The sequence below is a fragment of the Nicotiana tomentosiformis genome, chromosome 6 (genome assembly GCF_000390325.3).
Source record: "Nicotiana tomentosiformis chromosome 6, ASM39032v3, whole genome shotgun sequence".
Lineage (NCBI taxonomy): Eukaryota > Viridiplantae > Streptophyta > Magnoliopsida > Solanales > Solanaceae > Nicotiana > Nicotiana tomentosiformis.
The window spans coordinates 50,067,639-50,089,667 of NC_090817.1; positions in this window are offsets into that span (position 1 = coordinate 50,067,639).

A 22,029-nucleotide genomic window follows, 5' to 3' on the forward strand; every position below is an offset into this window, starting at 1 on the left:
CACTTACTTCGATTTATTATTACCGAGGTCTGCTACCAAACTCCAGGTTATTCTCTCGTTGCTTATCCTATATGTATAAATCTAAGTCCTTTAATGCTTCCTCATTACTATTCATCTTAAGATTGATGGCCTAATCTCATCTCATACTTTGTAACTTTTATCCATCCATTGTCGATTCACCTTAATGTTAATGCATAATCTACCACTGATAACTTGAAACCTTTTTACGTAATACATTTTCACAAGGGCTCACGTCGCATCAGGAAATATTTGAAGTGATTTGTTGAATCCACATGGGGACGATACTATACTTCAATAACCGTATTTCATAGCATCCAAACATGATTCATCTTATGGGGAGTATTCTAATCCTGTGCAGTTCATGAAACCCCTTTTTGCTTTTTTACCACATTCTTCCTTTACCATTCCATAGTTACCTAAACTACTTAACTCTGACTTAATAGCACATCACACCATTTCCCCCCTTTAGGGGAGTACTAAGATTTAGTTCTATGATGATCTACCTATAGATGTTTTACCTCTTTATCTTCGGCGTCTTTTTACATCATCAATGGCCCTTATTCGCCTTACGGTAATCCTTTTGTACCAAGGATAACTGAATTTCTTATGCACGAGGGTGACAATTAGTGTAACTAGCACATTTAGTCCCTTAAGCTTAGCTCTGCTCACAATGTTTGCTTTAGGGAATCAACTACGTGAATGACCTTTAAAGGTTATTCTTCCGTTGTCCATTCTATTATTGCTGAAACACGTTCTCTGAAATTCTCACGATGCCGACTATTATCAAATCCTTCGGTCCCGAATTCATGTTCGATTTTTTTATCTTGTTTACTAGCCCATACTAATTTCAATTACTCCGGCGGGTCTAAATTTTTCTTATGGGATTCCAGTGCCTATCTTCTGAATTTTCTGAACATTCTAGTATTCATATCTAACTGTTCTATTCTAGAGTGCACCATTTGGATGTCTCACAAGAAGAACTATTACCACGTTTGCAATATTCTTCGGAAATGTCAGCTAACACTAACAATCCATCAACCATTTTGGGTTACTCTAACCCCAGCTAGATCCTAATATCCCGTTCTTCTCTTAAACTATATCTGTTAACTCCCATAGGGCATAACTGAGATGGGTGTGGTCAATTGTACAGATCTCTGTTACTGTTGAAAGTAACTCAGAATTCTTATATTTCTCTACCTGAATTGTAAAAACTGATAATCTTCACTAATTGGGTACCTCATACCCTTTTTCACCATGCTTCTTTTACTTGTTGAAACTTGTATCAACCTTCTAATTCTCTCGTTGCTTTTTACAATATGTGTAGATAGATATTCATGCCTTACGGCTCCTTATCAAGGAGCTTATATGTCTTGGTACACACATGATCTGCTGAAGACCTCGCATTTACTCATCATAAGCATGATGCAAAATCGAGTTCCTCTTATTCAACTCTTCCACAACCACATTCAATCTCTTACAAACTGTCTTTTTGGATGTAGGTATCATTGTATTACGAATAAAATAGATTTTAGAGTTTGAATTCTTACAACTGAACTTTACCACACGATCTAGAGTAAGAAGAAAAAGTGACAGTCCTAAATGCCTTGTAGGATTCTGCTTATAAGTGTGGTGCACAACACACCTATAAATAATACTCTACTAGACACAACTTGTAGACTCTCTAGGACAGAACTGCTATGATATCACTTTTGTCACGAGCCAAACCAATGGGTTGTGACGGGCACCTGATGCTTATTCAACCGAGTACCAACGTACTACATCTTTATTATCATACTATCATAGGTAAATGAGTCAGAAAGTCTGCTGTGAGATAAACAGACTAAAACATAAGGGAATACTAAACATGGGATGACCCAACATGTTCTACAAACTTATGCATGTGACATACATGCCTATTAGGTCGAAATGATCATTTGTACACTCAAAACATAGGCAGACAAGGTCATACAATCATCCATATATATATATATGAAATATGTATACAAGCCTCTAAGAGTACATAAATGTCATAAAGGTCGGGATAGGGCCCCACTATACCAATCAATATATATCGAAAGCATACTGACCAAATAGGCAACTCCGGAGCAAGTAGAGTGTACCAATTCCTTCCGTTGAGCTGATAGCCTACTACAAGGATTGCCAACCTGTCTATCGGGACCTTCGGGCATGAAACGCAACATCCCTAGGCAAAAGGGATGTAATTACGGATAAAGTACCGAGTATGTAAGGTATGAAAAGCAGTATATAAAAGACATGAAAGAAACATGGAGTAAAGGACTCAGCCAGTAAGTCTGAATAGCTATGTGAATCATGAAACCTTTATAATGTCATGTATATGCTTATAAATTTCATATCACGCATAGGTATATGCGTACATAACATCATCAAGACTATGAGGGCATCCCATCATATCATCTCGGTCTGAGTGGGCGAAATCATCAACGTATGCCAGCTCATCAGGTGGTGGTGTGCATATAACGTTGTAACCTTTCCCCATACCCCATATAAATATAATATACGTGTATATAAATCCATCTGGTCATGGGTCAATATACATGTATAAATGAATGCAATGCATAATAAAGTAAGTCAATAAGATCTCAAGGAGTGTCATAAGATCAATGTGCCTTCGATTAATGTCATGAAATAAACTTTATCAACTTACGTATTTTTGAGACCCATGAATTGATATAATAATAGGAATCATGGGGAATAAAGAACATAGGCACCCCTAGTACTTCTAAGAGTAAAGTCATTTGTGAAAGTTTTGCATTGGCTCGTTTCGTTTGTATCATATGGATCATGCCAAAAGGAAAGAAAGGGATAGGCTTAACATACCTTTGTCATTTACTTAACCACACGATGACTATTTTGCCTGTTAGTACTTTGATCCACAACAAACAATAAGGGGCCATTGTGAAGCTTACGGAAGCTAAAACTTAACACAAATGAGCGACTAGCTCGTCTACAACATTTTGGACAACACCTCCCCTTATTCTTTTCACTTTCCTCAAATCAAACAACAAGACCAGCATGTCTAGAATGTCAACAACCATATATAAAATAATATCTAACCTTATATTCATTGCAATACATCACACACCCGGCCACACCATCTCACCCAACAACCAAGTTCTAACTTGCACTTTTCCATATATACAACTTAGCTAGAACTTGAATACACTACAATAGTGAATCATAACATATTCAAATTGTTCCTACTAATTTTAAGCAACAATATACAATAAAAATAACCTCTTAATAGTCCAGTAAATTGTAGTAACTTAGAACTCATTTCACGCCATTTCTTCAAAAGTTCGTATTGTCACAAGATAGCTAAGACTCCAATGATCTCAAACACATAAATAAGAGAAGATTACATACCTTATGCCAAGTACCAATAGGTTTGGAAGGCTTAGAAGCTAAACAAATTGAAGAAAATAAGTTTTGTCGAAAGTCGACAAGTTGGGAATGTTATAATATGTACTTTTGTGGTGAGACTATGGTTATTAATATTATAAGGAGGTTATTTTATGAGTTATGTTAGTCATGTGTTATATTTTGAAGTCAAGTGAGTTGTGGAACAAATGTTGGCAAAGGTCATCACAAGTTACATTCATAAATATGTTGAAAATTAGGTCAAATATAGCTGCGATTTTCTCCCAATATAAATTGCGTTACGGGGTGATCCACCCATCAAATTGGAGATCTATGAGTATAATTTCTAATTCATTAAACCGTTTGTAAATACAACATCGGAGTAGAGAGATATATGCATTTTTGCGAGGCTGCGCAGACTGCTAGGTGACAAGTAGGTGTGTCACCAACTTGCTTAAATGAGAGGACTACATATGCCCAAAAAAGGGCCAGCTCTGGTTGGACAAAGAGACATTTTAAGGGACTATTTCCTTCATCTATCACACTGGTAATTGGGAATAAAAACCAGATATAAGCCCCTGCAAAAATCCTCCCAAACATTGAACACAAAACCTAATTCATTTTCTCTTCTTTTCAAGTTCTAGTTGGAGGAAAACCTAGGGTTTGAAGAACGAAGATAGGAGATGAGATATTCAACAAATACAGTAAGTGTACTGCTCTATTTCATCAATTTTTTCTGCTCGAAATGTATGGAAAGTCGTTCTATAACTGTAAGAACTAACGGGACGGTGATCGGAAGCAATGAGTTCAAGTTATTCAACTTGTAGTGAACTTTTTGTTGGCGATTTGGTGTTGCTGTTGGATTACGTGTTTTGATACTGATTTATGGAGTTTTGGAGGAGTAATGCTGTGGAAAAACGCCCCATAAATGCATGGTGGTGAGCTGGTCATTCGTCGTATCATTTTTGGGGTTTTTAACACTACTACGGTGGTCGTTTTATGTATGAAGAGTTTGGGGTGTGTTCTTGTTTTTGTTGGTGTTATGTCGAATTGGGAGGAAGTAAAGATTATAGTGGAGATGATGCCCGTTTTATTATAAAATAAGCTTGTCGTTCGTTGTATGATAGTCGTACCATCCATAACTTAATGATAGTATTGTTATCGTTGTTGTAAATTAATGTGCAACGAGACGAGTTTAATGTGGTTATTGGATAGATTGTGATAAGGTATGTTAAAGCTAAATAATTCCTTCATTTTGGCATGATCCCATAAATACATGTGTTTGATAATGAGACATAAAGAGAAGTTCATATTCCTGAATGTATGTACATTATCTTAATCTCATAAGCTGTCATATTCTACCTTATCGGAACATTATATTCAGTTAAGTATTATCTTATTCCATTCAAGAGAGCAGAGGGTCTATATATATATATATATATATATATATATATATATATATATTATCATAGTGTTTTTACCACTATCGAGCTATAATCGGTGGGCAGGCCCCTATTGGGCAACCTCTGATCAGATGGTAAGTTATATACCGAGACTATTGTGGCCGAGCGCCTATGAGAGAGCCCAAAATGGACGAGATAAAGAGCCCAGTATGGCCGAGTGCCTATGAGCGAGCCTACTACTGTAGAGCAGTTATATGTTGTGAGCCTTATAGGGCCGGGCAACTATTTTACTTACTATATTAAGAGAGTTGAGTCAGTATCAGCAGGTAAGCATATCTTCAGATCATCTTTGACTCCCAGTTTGTTACACCCCACATTTTCGTACATGAAAGTATGCCATAAGTAAATCGATATATGCTAGGAAATGAGATGTTATATCCCGCATTTTCGGACGTTGAAGTTTCGTTGTAAGTTGATTGACGCACGCTCGGGAATGGGATTATTTTGAGGTTATAAGCATTTATGCTATTTCAAAATAAGTGATAAGTAAATTTGTGAAGGTGAGAGGCTAAGCGAATCGAAGAAAATGAGTTCCGTCGAAGTTTGGCAATTTGGGAATAAAATACGGTCCAAGCTATAATACCCGGTATTTATGGACTAGTGCCATACAAGGTACCACATGACCATGATAGTAAGGTGTATAAAGTATGTTAAAAGTGAGTGGTATTATAATTAATTTGAGATAATTCTTAATTATATGGGTAATTGGTTAATTATTAGTTAGTGGGAGATTATTACGTTAATCAAGAGATTAGTGGTTAATTAAAGAAAATTTTGGATAAGCTTGAGGTACCTAACGTGGCAGCCCAAGCAATGACTCTTTAGTCATTTAAAATAGGTGTCACATTAAGGAATTTGGTGGCCAAATAATTCCTAAAGTTGGGCCCACATCAAAAGACATCTTAAAACTTAAGAAGTCATTCAATAGTAACGTTAATCTTCAAAATTCAACTCACTTATAAGATTTCTCTATCCTGGTAACATGGGAACTTTAGCATCTTCAACAAATTCAACATGATTCCATGGCAATTCAACGACATTTCTTAGCATCTTTGCAATGTGAGATTTTGCGATTCTAAGGGAGTACAATGCAACCTTTTTCAAGAATATCATACGGACTTTTACCTACTCCGGGTATATCAAGGCTAAACTTTCCTTCATTTTGGCATGATCTCGTAATTACATGTGTTTGATAATGAGGCATAAAGAGAAGTTCATACTCCCGAATTTATATACATTATCCTAGTCTCATAAATTATAGTATTCTCCTTATCGGGATTTCATATTTAATTGAGTATTTTCTTCTTCCAGTCAAGAGAGCAGAGAGCCTATATTTACAGTATTACATCATTTTCATTTTCATCGAGCTATAATCAATGGGCAGGCTCCTATTGGGCAACCTCTGATCAGATGGTAAGTTATATACCGAGCTTACTGTGGCCGAGCGCCTATGAGCGAGCCTAGTTGGCCGAGATACAGAGCCTAGTATGGCCGAGCGCCTATGAGCGAGCCTACTATGGCAGAGCAGTTATATGTATACCGAGCCTTATAGGGCCGGACAGCTATTTTACTTACTATATTAAGAGAGTTGAGTTAGTATCAGCAGGTGAGTATATCTTCAGATTATCTTTGACTCCCAGTTACTTTCAATTATTATATTATCATTTCAATTTCAGCTTTCAGTATATTGCCTTACATACTCGGTATATTATTTGTACTGATGTCCCTTTTATCTGGGGACGTTGCGTTTCATGCCCGCATGTCTCGATAGACAGGTCGAGAGTTGTCCAAGTAGGCGATCAGCCCATCGGAAGATGTTGGTGCACTCCATTTTCTTCGGAGTTACTTGTTTGGTCAATATGATTTAGATGTGTATTGTTTGGTCAATATGATTTAGATATGTATTCTTAGAGGCTTGTAGACAGATGTCATGTACGTAAAGGATTATATGGCCTTGTCGGCCTATGTTCAGTGAACGAGTGGTTATTTTGGTCTTATAGGCCCATATGTCTTATGTATAAGTTGGTATTACATGTTGTATTCTACCTATCTCACGGCAGCCTCTCCGGCTCAGTTATCTATGGTTGTATGATACGAAAAGATACGTTATGTTGGTACTCGATTGAGTAAGGTACCGGGTGCCCGTCATGGCCCATCGGCTTGGGTCATGACAAAAGTGGTATCAGAGCACTTCTGTCCTAGAGAGTCTACAAGACGTGTCTAGTAGAGTATTGTGTATGGGTGTGTTGTAAACCACACTTATAAGCAAGAGGCTACATGGAATTTAGGACTGTCACTCTTTCTTCTTACTCTATATCGTGTGGTAGAGCTCAGTTGTAGGAACTCAATTTCCTAAACTCTATCTTATTCTCAATACGACGATGCCTACATCTAGAAAGACGGTTGGTAAGAGATTGCATGTGGCTTTGAAAGAGTTGAGTCAGAGGAACTCGATTTTGCATGATGCTTATAATGGATAAATGTAAGGTCTTCAGCAGATCATGTGTTTACTAAGACGTGTAAGCCTTTTGATAAGGAGTCTTAAGGCATTTCCGAAGGATATTACAAAGGTGCTAATAGATCTCCTTGTGAGGCACCCATATGGTGCACTATTGAATATTACAATTAGATGTGAATACTAGCATGATCAAAATTTTTTTTCCAGAAGATAGGCACTGGAAGCCTGAAAGGGATAAATATTACCTTAGTGTGGCTCGCATCCCTAGTAGAGCGAGAACGTTAAGAAACCCGAAGAGCCACTGGATGGAGCAAAGGGGAGCTAAGAACAAAAGAATATCTTATTCGAGTTTTCAGAATAAAGTGATAGACATAAATGTTAGCGGGAAATAAGAAAAGAGTTAATGAAGCATTATGAGTAAGATATGATACATGGATGACAACGGTAGATCAAAAGATGACAGTATTACAAAGTCTATAGTCAAGTGAAGGAAAAAACGAGAGGTGACAGGCCTTGAGACAACAAAAGAGTATAGGCCATAAAGTCATATCCTCATTTCGAGAAATAAGCTTGTGACTCCAACGCGACTACCAGAAGGAAATGTTAGACCCTATAGTAATAGAAATTAATATGGACTGATGATCAAGGTAAACTAAACATGAACTAGGGACAGGAGTAACAGTTGGCATCATGAGAATTTCAGAGATTGCGTCTCGGCGATAATAGAATGGAGGACAGAAGAATACCCTTTAAAGGTCATTCAGGAAGACCCTTCCCTAAAGCAAGCAAAGTGAGAAAAGTTAAGCTTAAGAGACTGTATGTGCCGGTTACACTAAGTGTCACCCTCGCGACTGAGGAAATTTGTTATCCTTGGTACAAAAGGATTACCGTGAGGTGAGTAAGGATCATCAATGATGTGAAAAGATGCCGAAATGAAAAGGTAAAACATCTATATGTAGATCATCATAGCACTAAATCTTAGTGCTCCCCTAAAAGGGAGGATATGGTGTGATGTGGCATTAAGTCAGAATTAAGTGGTTCTAGTAACTATGGAATGGTAAATGAAGAATGTGATAAAAAATGAGAAAGGGATGAAATTGAAGTCATTCAAATCCTACAGATATGCTATGATTCTAGAACATTATGCAAGCACGACATCAAGGAGAGCAAGTAAGGGTTCCTACCCGAGATGTTATTGATAGATAAGGAACCAGTGCGAGACGTAAGTTAAGACAAATGAAATAACCCAAGAAAGATTATGAGGAATATTGATATGAGAATGGGCCAACGAGTAGTTAATAGTTGATTCAGGAAGAGCCTAGTTATGGCTAAACAAGAGGACACAGACAAATCAACAGATTGTGCAAGACGAACATAGTGAACCCCAACATGGGGATTTCAGTCTCGCAGATACGACATCGTGAGTCTTGGGAAATATTCAGACAAGTGTTAGGGTAGTTAAAGGTACCATATGAATGTTATGGAAATAAAAGATAGTCTCACTAGGAAGACAGCCAAAACTTCAATTCAGCAGCAACCTTACAAGCACAAGTGCGTGGAAATAAGTAACTACGGATAATTATAGGCGAGGATGAACATCAAAAAGTCCGTCAAGTATACGATGCAATAAGCTTGCAGCTTTACAAGAGTCAGAGGGTCCTCCCTAAGACTAGGAAATAAGAAAGAAGACTTCAACCAAAGTATAGTAACTTGAAGAAGAAATGGGCTTGTAATAACAGTCTCGCTACAACATTGTATGCACTCCATAAGAAAGTGGAACCTATCGGAGCTAATGAGCAGTAAATGAAACCAAAAGTAATATTCGAGACTATATGAGTTGCACAAAATTTCGGCATGCGTGGGAACTAAGATAAGCTAAGTATGCACGCAAAAAGGGGGTAGAAAGACCAGAAAAAGTAATAGTTTACGTTTAAAGGAAGCTCATAAGGAACAATAGGGATTATGCACTTAATATTTCTGAGTGATATCCATGTAGCATATATGTTGACAATCATATAGTCGTAAAAGACTCCGGTATAAGTTTAAAGAATGAATTGAGCCCATGGCATAGATAAAGGATTGAATTGTTAGAAAATTGTATCATGGATATTCCATAGCGCCCATGAAAGGCTAAAGTAATAACTAATACTAGGAGCCGCACATCGGAAGATAGCTTAAGTCTACATGAAGGCTGATCAGAAGGAAGAAGAAACTAAAGAGTTACATCAACCAAGTAAATCTGGAGTCTGAAGAAATTATGATTGAGAATATTGCTGAATCACTCTTAATATTAGAGGTACAAGAGAGGTATTACAACAACCATATTCTATAATGGCTCTACGATAAAGCCAGTTAGAAGAGTACCAACCTTATAAAAAGTCAGTATAAAGCTCCCACCGGATTGTGTATGTAGTAGAGGTGCAAGTTTATAATAGAACTTCAAGTTGTGGATGTGAATTATACCTATGTAGAAGGGAGGTCATAAAAGAGATAGAAGACGTAAAGGTGAACAACGTACTAGGTACTCAGGTGCAGAAGATTAGGAATAATCCATACTTCAGATAGAAGGCTAGAAGCGCTGGGATTCAGTATCCAGGAATGATAACGGCATTGTCAGTGGCATATCTTCCAACCTATGGTTTCTAAATATCGAGAGGTCTAGTTAAGAAAGTAAAAGAGAGTTAGAGACGATGCAATGTTTCGCTTATTGTTCCAGAATAACACAAGGAAATCTACGGTGCAAGCAAGTCGAAGGAAGGTTGAGAGTAATATAAATAGATATGTGTAGGTCGCAAGATAAAGTATGGTAAAGCGACAAGGTTTTAGGAAGACAGGAGTAAGGATAAGAAACGGCAAGTGAGAAGGTGATGAGAAGGGATAAGTCCTCGGGATTAAGCCCATGAGAACAAGAATTATAGAAATCTCAGTATAGCCTGAATATACTCAAGGGAGTCTAAGACTAGTAGAATTTAAAAGAGATGGAATGCTGCCTTGGTAATAGAATAAGGGAGTAATTGTGATAGATAAAGGATGACATTTGGTCCTTCGATTGAGTAACGACTTGATGAATTGTACAGGATTAAAATACCCCCGTAAGATAAATCACATTGGGATACTATAAAACACGGTTATTGAAGTACAGTATCGCCGCAAAAATGGATCAGGAAGATCACTTCAAATATTCCTCGATGCAACGTGAGCCCTAGCGGCAGTGTTATATAAGAGATCAAGTTATCAGTGGTAGATGATAGATCAACATTAAGGTGAATCAACAATGAATGGACAAAAGTCACAAAGTATGAGATGAGATTAGGCCGTCATTCTTAAGATTAACAGTAATGAGGAACCATAAAAGGAATTAGATTTATACATATGGGATAAGCAACGAAAGTAACCTGGGGTTTGGTAGCAGACCTCAGTAACAATAAATCGAAGTTAGAGTTATGGTATAGTATGACCTACTTAGATGCAGTAAAGTCATGCAGATAGATAATCGGGTCTATGAAATAAGGTATAGCAATATTGTAAGTTCAACAAAATACCGAGCAAAGAATTTTAGTATACCCATAGATGCCCAGAGGGACATCTTGTCAAGTTCTGTATATGTTCCCAAAGTGAGGCTTAGAGATTGGCGTACATACAAGAAAAAAGTCGTACAAGCTGCATGACCGAAGGTAGCAACAGTTACGAGATTGAAAGGATTCCGACCATAAGTCATAGTGTGAGAAAGAGACCTAAAGGGGGAAATGCCTTGGCCATTGGATTTATTCACAGAACAGTTGCCTAGATGGCAAGAAAAGTACTAAAGTATTCAGAAGACATAGGTTATGACAATGATAAGTGCACCAGTCAACATTCGAGGATGAATGTTCCAAAGGGGGGAATGATGTTACACCCCACATTTTCGTATATAAAAGTATGCCATAAGTAAATCGATATATACTCGGAAATGAGATGTTATATATCGCATTTTCAGACGTTGAAGTTTCGTCATAATTTGATCGACGCACGCTCGGGAATGGGATTATTTTGAGGTTATAAGAATTTATGCTATTTCAAAACAAGTGATAAGTAAATTCGTGAAGGTGAGAGGCTAAGCAAATTGAAGAAAATGAGTTCTGTCGAAGTTTGGCAATTTGGGGATAAAATACGGTCCAAGCTATAATACCCGATATTTATGGACTAGTGCTATACAAGGTACCACATGACCATGATAGTAAGGGGTACAAAGTATATTAAAAGTGAGTGGTATTATAAGTAATTTGAGATAATTCTTAATTATGTGGGTAATTGGTTAATTATTGGTTAGTGGGAGATTATTAAGTTAATCAAAAGATTAGTGGTTAATTTAAGAAAGTTTTGGATAATCTTGGGGGTGCCTAACGTGGCATCCCAAGCAATGACTCTTTAGTCATTTAAAATAGGTGTCACATTAAGGAATTTGGTGGCCAAATCATTCCTAAAGTGGATCCCACATCATAAGACATCTTAAAACTTAAGAAGTCATTCAACAGTAATGTTAATCTTCAACAAATTCAACATGATTTTATGGTAATTCAACAAGATTTCTTAGCACCTTACCAACGTGAGATTTTGCGATTCTAAGGGAGTACAGTGCAACCTTTTCCAAGAATATCATACGGATTTTTCCTACTCCGGGTATGTTAAGGATAAAGTTTCCTTCATTTTGGCATGATCATAATTACATGTGTTTGATAACGAGGCATAAAGAGAAGTTCATACTCCTGAATTTATATACATTATCCTAGTCTCATAAATTATAGTATTCTCCTTATCGGGACTTCATATTTAATTGAGTATTGTCTTTTTCCAGTCAAGAGAGCAGGGAGCCTATATTTACAGTATTACAATATTTTCATTACCATCGAGCAATAATCGATGGGTAGGCTCCTATGGGGCAACCTCTGATCAGATAGTAAGTTATATACCGAGCATGTTGTGGCCGATCGCCTATGAGCGAGCCCAGTTGGCCGAGATACAGAGCCTAGTATGGCTGAGCGCCTATGAGCGAGCCTACTACGGCAGAGTAGTTATATATATACTGAGCCTTATAGGGACGGACAACTATTTTACTTACTATATTAAGAGAGTTGAGTCAATAGTAGCAAGTGAGTGTATCTTTAGATTATCTTTGACTCCCAGTTACTTTAAGTTATTATATTATCAGTTCAGTTTTAGCCTTTAATATATTTCCTTACATACTCGGTACATTATTTTTACTGACATCCCTTTTGCCTGGGGACACTGCGTTTCATGCCCACAGGTCTCGATAGACAGGTCGAGAGTCGACCAAGTAGGCGATCAGCTCAGCGGAAGATGTTGGTGCACTCCATTTGCTCCGGAGTTACTTGTTTGGTCAGTATGATTTAGATGTGTATTGTTTGGTACGGCGGGGCTCTGTACCTACCCTTATGACAATTATGTATTATTAGAGGCTTGTAGACAGATGTCATGTACGTAAAAGATTATATGGCCTTGTCGGCTTATGTTCAGTGTACGAGTGGTTATTTTGGTCTAATAGGCCAATATGACTTATGTATAAGTTGGTATTATATGTTGTATTTTACCTATCTCACGGCAGCCTCTCCGGCTCAGTTATCTATGATAGTATGATATGAAAAGATACGTTATGTTGGTACTCGGTTGAGTAAGGTACCGGGTACCCATCGCGGCCCATCGGCTTGGGTCGTGACACAGTTATTTTCAGTTATTATATTATTAGTTCAGTTTCATCTTTCAGTTATTCTATTGCCCTACCTACGCGGTACATTATTTCGTACTGACGTCCCTTTTACCGGGGATGCTGTATTTCATGCTTGCAGGTCGTGATAGATAGCTTAGACCTTCCAGTAGATAAAGCCAAACATCAACTCGGTTGGTAAGTTTCACTTCCTCGGACATACTATGTTTAGACCTTGGAGTCCATTTTATATATGCGGGTTTGATGGGTAGGTCGAGGCCTTGTCCTGACCACGATACAGTTCAGCTATCGCAAGAGCCTTGTAGACGAGTCCTGTATATTTTGTATATCCGTAGATGTTCATGGCGCCCTCATCAGCATGCACAGTTTTATATATATATATGAACTTTTGGGTATGTTTACCTCTCAGATGAGGGAGACAATATTTTTAGATAATTCAGAATATGGCCTCATCGGCCTAAGTTGAGGGTCACCCCTCCAGAGTTCACAGTTACAAAGTGGTAAGCTCGGGCCAAATATGGCACCGGTTGCCGGCCACGCTCCCCAGGTTTGGTGGCATTGAAAAACTTGGTATCATAGCAGTTCTATCCTAGGGAGTCTACAAGTCGTGTCTAGTACAACCTTGTTTATAGATGTGTTGTGACTACATTATATAAACAGGAAGCTACAAGGCATTTAGGAGTCTGTTACCCTTCTTTCAAATCCAAATCATGCTATAGAGCTGAGTCATAAGAGTTCGAGCCATGACTTATGTTTTCAAATTATAGAGATGCTTGCAATTAGAAAAATTACAGCTAGCCAGAAGGATAATACAACAATAGGTAAGGGCATTTATATAGAGAGAGTTCTTAACGACGTGGCCCTATTTGAGGATCTATCAGATTGTGCATACCAAATTTGCAAATTTCCAGGTTAAGACCCTAATATGGAAATATCAAACACACCCCGTGAATAGGAGGCCATGGGAGTATCAGAAGGTAAAAGTATAAGTTCCAACAAGTAATAGAACCAAGGTGAAGGAGGGTGCGAGGTACCCAGTTAGGGGAGATTATCAGTATTACAATTCAGGCAGGGAAATATAAGTATTCTAAGTTACCTTTAACAGTAACAGTTGTAAACGTGATAATAGTTCTCCTTGTGAGATACCCAGGTGGTGCATTTTGAATAGTATAGTCATATATGAATACTAGAATGATCAGAAATTTTAGAAGATAGGCACCAGAATCCTATAAGAGATAAATATTTACCTTAGTATGGCTCTCGTTCCTAGTAAAGTGAGGATTTTAGGCGACCCGAAGAGCCAGTTGATGGAGCAAGGGGAGCAAAAAAAGGCAAAGAATGTTTTGTTGATGTTTTCAGAATAAAGTGATAGACAGAAATGTTAGCATGAGAATAAGAAGAGAGTAAATAAAGCATTATGAGTAAGATGTAATAAATGGGTGATAACGGTAAATTAAAATATGACAGGATGATAGAGTCTATAGTCAAGTGAAGGAAAAGACAAGAGGTGACGGACCTTGAGACAATAACACTATATAAGCCATAAAGTCATACCCTCACTTCGAGAAATGAGTTTGTACTACAACGTGATTACTAGAAGGCTAAGTTAGGCCTGTGGAGTAATAAGGATCAGCATGGGCTAGTAAATAATATAATACCAAATATGAATTAGGGACTAGAGGATTTGATAATAGTTGACATCGTGGGAAATTAAGTGACCGCGTTCCGGCAATAATAGAATGGACGACAGAGTTAAGGGACTAAGTGTGCTAGTAACACTAGGCGTCACCCTCGCGCGCGAGAAATTTAGTTATCCCTGGTACAAGAAGGGTTATTGCAAGGCGAGTAAGGGTTATCAAAAAAAAAATATGGAAAGACGCTGAAGATGAAGAGGTAAAACATCTGTATATAAAACTTCAAAGCATTAAATGCTAGTACTCCCCTAAAGAAGGGAAGATTGTGTGGTATGGTATTAAGTCGGAGTTAAGTGGTTCAAGTAACTATGGAATGGTAAAGGAAGAATGCGACAAAAATGTGAAAGGGAGGAGACTGCGCTTATTCAAATCCTACAGATATGTTACGACCCCAAAATATTATGCAAGCACGATGTCGGGTAAAGGCAGTAAGGGTTCCCGGCCAGGATGTTATTGATAAATAAGTGTGAATGAATACATAACGAGTTGGTGCGAGTGGTAATTTAAGACAAAGGAAATAATTAAAGAGAGAGTACACGGGATATAGATGTGAGAATGGACCAACGAGTAGTTAGTGGTTGATTCAGGAAGAGCCTAGGTATGGATAAACAAGAGGTCTTAGATAAATCAGTAGATCATGCAAGATAAACGTATTGAAACCTAGCATAGGAAATTTAGTCTCACAGATACGATATAATAATCCTTGAGAAATATTCATATAGGAGTTGGGGTAGTTAAAAGTACCCTATAAGTGTTACAGAAATAAAAGAGAGTGCTACTAGGGAGACAATCGAAATTTGAATTCAGAAGTAACCCTATGAGAACAAGGGCACGGAGGTATGTAACCAAGGATATTTATAGGTGAGTAAGAATATCAAAAATTCAATTTGGTATATGATGTAACAAAATCACAGCTTTAAAGAGTCACTGAATCTTCCCTAAGTACTACAACATGATGTAACAAAAATTCTTGTTTTTGTTGGTGTTATGTCGAATTGGGAGGAAGTAAATATTATAGGGGAGATGCTGCCCGTTTTATTATAAAATAAGCTTGTCGTTCGTTGTACGATAGACGTACCTTCCATAACTTGATGATAGTATTATTATCGTTGTTGTATATTAATGTGCAACGAGAAAAGTTTAACGTGTTTATTGGACAGATTGTGATAAGGAATGTTAAGGCTAAACAATTCCTTTATTTTGGCATGATCCCATAAATACATGCGTTTGATAACGAGGCATAAAGAGAAGTTCATATTCCTGAATTTATATACATTTTCCTAATCTCATAAGTTATCATATTCTCCCTTATCGGGACTTTATATTCAGTTAAGTATTATCTTCTTCCAGTCAAAAGAGTAGATATTCTATATATATATATATATATATATATATATATATATATATATGTATATAGTATTATAGTATTTTCAGTACTATCGAGCTATAATCGGTGGGCAGGCCCCTATTGGACAACCTCTGATCAGATGGTAAGTTATATCGAGCCTACTGTGGCCGAGCGCCTATGAGAGAGCCCAATATGGCCGAGATACAGAGCCTAGTATGGTCGAGCGCCTATGAGAGAGCCTACTATAGTAGAGCAGTTATACGTACCGAGCCTAATAGGACCGGGCAACTATTTTACTTACTATATTGAGAGAGTTGAGTCAATATCAGTAGGTAAGCATATCTTCATATCATCTTTGACTCCCAGTTATTTTCAGTTATTATATTATCAGTTCAGTTTCAGATTTCAGTTATTTTGTTGCCTTATATACGCGGTACCTTATTTCGTACTGGTGTCTCTTTTGCCGGGGATGCTGCATTTCATGCCTGCAGTTCGTGATAGACAGCTGGATAGACCTTCCAGTAGACAAAGTCAAACATCATCTCAGTTAGTAAGCTCTACTTCCTCGGACTTACCATGTCTAGACCTTGGAGTCAATTTTATATATACAGGTTTGATGGGTAGGTCGAGGCCCTGTCCCGACTATGATACAGTTCAGCTATCGCTAGAGGCTTGTAGACGAGTCCTGTATATTTTGTATATCAATAGATGTTCATGGCGGCCTTATCAGCCTGCACAATTTTTTTTATATATATATATATATATATATATATATATATATATATATATATATATATATATATATATATATATATGAACTTTTGGGTATATTTACCCCTCAGAAGAGAGAGACGATATTTTCAGATGATTTAGAATATGGCCTCATCGGCCTAAGTTGAGGGTTAGCCATCTAGAGTTCACAGATACAAAGTGGTACGCTCGGTCCAAATATGGTACCGGGTGCTGGCCATGCCTCCCCAGGTTTGGGGGCATGACAAATACAAAATAAAAATAACCTCATAAAAGTCCAGCAAATTGTAGTAACTTAGAACTCATTTCAGGCCATTTCTTCAAAAGTTTGTATTCTCACAAGATAGTTAAGACTCCAATAAGCTCAAATACATGAAGAATAGAAGATTCCTTGCCTTATGCAGCAAGAGAAACCCAAGGAAAAGTCACCTTCAGCTTGAGAATGCTCAAACTTAGCAACAACATTAAACAAGTGATCTCCACCACTTCTATAATAATTTTAATCAAGAGTAGGTGGTCTAATCTTGGAGGAGAGGGGTTGCCTTGGGCTCTTTGGTATAGAAACATTTGAGATATTAGGAGAGATGATAAAACACATGAAAATCATTTCACATGATGGGGGGAGGAATGAAACTTGAAGCCCTTTCCACTTAGAACCCTAGTAGAAAAAAGGGTGGTTCTTTGGCTTAAGAGAGAAAGATAGGATGTTGTTGAATTTTATTTTGGATGAAGATGGGCGAGAAAGGTGATGTTGGCTATTAATCATCCCTTATTTTTGACCAAACTACTGCCCCAATGGCCCTCTCTTTAACCTTTAATTTGGGCCACAAACAACCCTTTAATTTGGGCCTCTCATTTTAGCAAGTAGGTGACACACCTACTTTTCACCTTCTTGTTTCATTAGGGAGTGTCACATGATGCCCTAGTTAATTTAAATACAAGTCTCTTCCTCATTTAATAATCACGACACGTGTTACGTAGATCAAGCAAGTAGGATGGAAAGTAATTTGGTGAAGCAGGCTCGTCGGGGCAACTTGTTTTTATTTGTCCTAAATCTCCTTTCTCATGATTAAGTGCATCCATCCTCAATCAAGTCGTGTATATGTTGAACGGAAATACGGGATGTGACGTTATTAAATTACTTTATATACTTTCAAAGAGGATCTCATTTTCGAGCTTACATCAATTGACTTATGAGGTCCTTTTACGTACGAAAACGTGAGGTGTACCAGATTATGACATCACTATTCTATATCATCCGGTGAAGGCTAATGTTGTAGCGGATGGCTTCAGTAAGAAGGAGGAGAGATAGTGAGTTTTGCATTTTTTCTAGCTGTAGAGAGGCCTTTGGCTACGAATGTTAAGGCTTTTGCTAATAGATTTGTGAGATTGGATATTTTCAAGCATAATCGGGTTCTCGCTTATGTTGTTGCGCAATCATCCTTGTTCGAGCACATCAAGGCCCATCAGTATGATGATTCTCATTTGTTTGTCCTTAAGGACACAGTGTAGAGGGGTAGTACTAAGGAGGTAGATATTGGTGATGATGGTATGTTGCGACTTCGGGATCGGATTTGTATTCCTAATATGGATGGTTTGAGGGACTTGATTCTTGAGGATTCTCATAGTTCACTATATGCTATTCATCCAGGTACTACAAAGATGTACTGTGATTTGAAGCATCATTAGTGGTGGTGGAGGATAAAGAAGGACATCATTGGACATGTGCCCTGGTGTTTGAATTGCTAGCATGTTAAATATGAGCATAAGAAACTAGGTGGTTTACTTTCAAAGTTTGAAATACTGGAGTATAAGTGGGAGCTCATTACTATGGACTTTGTGGTAGGACTGCTGCGAACTTTGAGGATATTTGACAGTTTTTGGGTCATTGTGGATAAACTGACCAAGTGGGTGCATTTCATTGTGGTGATTTCCTACACTTCAAAGAGGTTGGCTTTGATCTATATGAGAGAGATTTTCCGCTTGCATGGTGTGCCTATTTCTATCATCTCGGATCTGGGCACTTAGTTTATATCGCACTTTTGAAGAGCCTCCTAGAGTGAGTTGAGCATGCAGGTTAGCTGAGCATTGCATTTCACCCCCAGATTCATGGGCAGTCCGAGTGGACCATTCAGATTTTGGAGGATAAGTTGAGGGCATGTGTTATTGATTTAGGAGGCCACTGGGATTAGTTTCTACTATTAGCGGAATTTGCATACAAAAATAGCTACCAGTCTAGCGTCTAGATGGCCCCGTATAAGGCATTATATGTGAGGCGATGTCATTCTCCAATTGGTTGATTTGATCCCGCTGAGGCTCGGTTGGGGGGCATAGATTTGGTTCGTGATACTTTGGAGAATGTGAAATTGATTCAGTAGTGGCTTCGTACAACGCAGTTCTGGCAAAAGTGTTATGCTGATAGGAAGGTTCGTGATGTGGCTTTCATGGAGGGTGAGAACGTTCTACTTCGAGTTTCGCTTATGATTGGAAGAAGGGAAAGTTGAGCCCTTAGTATATTGGTCCATTTGAGAAGTTAGAAAGAGTTGGTGAGGTGGCCTACAGACTTGCCTTGTCTCACGTCCCTAAACCAACCCATCGTGATGGCGCCTATCATGTTACTATACAAGCCGACTATTAAGACAATTCCAATACTTTGAATCATTGAAAGATATTAAAATAGTTTAAATAAAGGAAAATCTCTTAAAACAGGACAGGAAATCACAATTCAATACATAATTCTTCCCTAAACTAGGGTGTCACTGAGTACATGAGCATCTACGAATTAATAAGGTCTAGTACACTGTATGGAAGTAAAAACGGAATAAATAAACTGAAAGATAAGGGGGGAGAGTCAAGGTCTGCGAATGCCAAGCAGCTACCTCGATGATCTCCGATGGTCTGGCCTTTGCAAATCAACAATCGCCAAAACCGTGAAGCACCTGGATTTGCACACGAGGTGCAGGGTGTAGCGTGAGTACAACTAACTCAATAAGTAACAAAATTAATCTTTAGACTGAAAGTAGTGACAAGTCCAATCATTATGGTCAACTTTCAACATTTAATAGTACAGAAAGTTACAGAAAATATAATAATGATATCTCAAATATTTATATTTTACAAGTGAAGGTACAAGAAATTTAGACATGCTTTCAACAAAAACTTAGACATGCTTTCAGATTTCACAACAAACTTAACATATAACATGGCAGATCTAGCCTAGGGCAGATCCATCCCACATGCAAATAAAACAGGGCAGATCCAGCCCAAATGCAAGTAAACAGGGTAGATCCAGCCCAAATGCAAGTAAACACGGCAGATCCAGCCCAAATGTCATGACTGTTAGCATTGCGCCCACTGTGGGTGTGTAGACTCTAAAGGGGCCAATCCAGCCCAAGCTCTATAATAAGCCAAATCCTATCATAAATCAATAAAGCCTGCTGCGGCGTGCAGCCCGATCCCATAAATATCACTCATAATAGGCCCTCAGCCCCACTCAGTCAATAACCTCTCCAGTCTCACAGGCTCACCAAAATCATGATAATAAGCCCACGATGATGATATGATATAACATGTAAAGACAGCAAAGATTGAGACATAGTATGCAAGTTATAACTGTGACTGAGTAATAATTAACAGATTAAGCAATTAGTTCTACAGCAAAGAACGACCATTGTGGCTCCCAATAGTACAATCATATAGCCTAAGTAGGGTTTCTAACATGACTGATAGCTCAATAGATCTAGCACATGGTGAAAATACGGGATAACAACAAGATTGGACAACTATTCAATTCCATGGAATCGACCAAGTCATAATTCTTACGTGTAGCACCCCGAAAAATATTGAATTACTTAAGCGCTATTAAGAAAGTTGATATGTACTAATTATATTATTTTATGTGCAGACAAGGACTATTAATATGATGGATATCAATTGAATATGATAATAATTATACGAGGCATATTATAAGTGATGTGGGGTCTAAGGAGAGGCATAAGTCTAAGACAAGTTGGAAAATTACATGATAGAATAAAGTTCCAAATGAATACACACAAAGATCTTCGAGTATAGTTTCTAACGCTTCAAACCGTCCGTCATTTTGACAATCCTACAAGAAGTTATGACCAAATTAACAAACGCTGGCAGAATGTGACACTACCGCGCCGCCCCATGCGGCGCCCCTGTGGAGATTTTGAGAACACTTCAAAATTTCATTTCTAGGCACATTTTTCACTACCGCGGCACACTCCACGGCGCCACATGCGGCGCAACTGTGCAAATTTTGGGGTTTTTACAACCCGACCCCATTTTAATAAATAACCTTTGGGGCTTTATTAGGGATGATTGTCTGGTGAGTTTAGAGAGGAGTGAGAGTGTTCTAGAGAGAGAAAGTAGATGAAGTGTTTTGCTCATCAATATATTGTTCAAGCCTTGAAATCCAACAAGGAAATCTCTCAAAATCTTCACTCAAGAGGTAAGATTCAAATCCCTAGTCTTCAATTTCGAGTTTTGGGAAAAAGATGAGTGATTGGGAGTATGCTTTTTCTGTGTAAGAGTATTAGTTATACATGCTTGTACCAATACGGTTTGTGGGAAGAAAGTTGAGCTAAAATAATTAAAATTTGGGTTGTGGAATGAAGGAAATCTTGTAGAAGAACCTTGTAGTAAAATTTGCACACCTAGTATTTGATGAAATGCTCGAATGAGCTAAAACCATGAATATCTTCCTAATTTGTGTTCAATTTTATTATGTCTCAAAATAGATTGGGATTGCTAGGATTTTTGGAATGTTGTAGTAATTTAAGGAAAGATCAAAGCGAGGTATGTTGGCTAAACGTTTCTTATAGAATTGAATCCCATGAGGTTCTTGTAAGTCTCGAGTTATTCATTATAAATTAACTATTCCGAATAAGCCTTGTGTTGAATGGCATATGTTCAAAATGTGTTTCAGATGCTCTTATTATATCATGTTATCCTTCGAGAATGTGGTCAAAGCATGAGTTGGGTACAAAAATGTTATGATTCCATATAGTGTTTCAAGTGAAGGCTATTATGCCAAATTGTGTAAGACGTATCAATGTGCATAAGACTCTTAATTGCTCATAGGTGTACTGAAAGTAGTGATTAGGGATTACTTGTTGTCGATAATCTATAAAGATGCTTAAAAGTGAAAG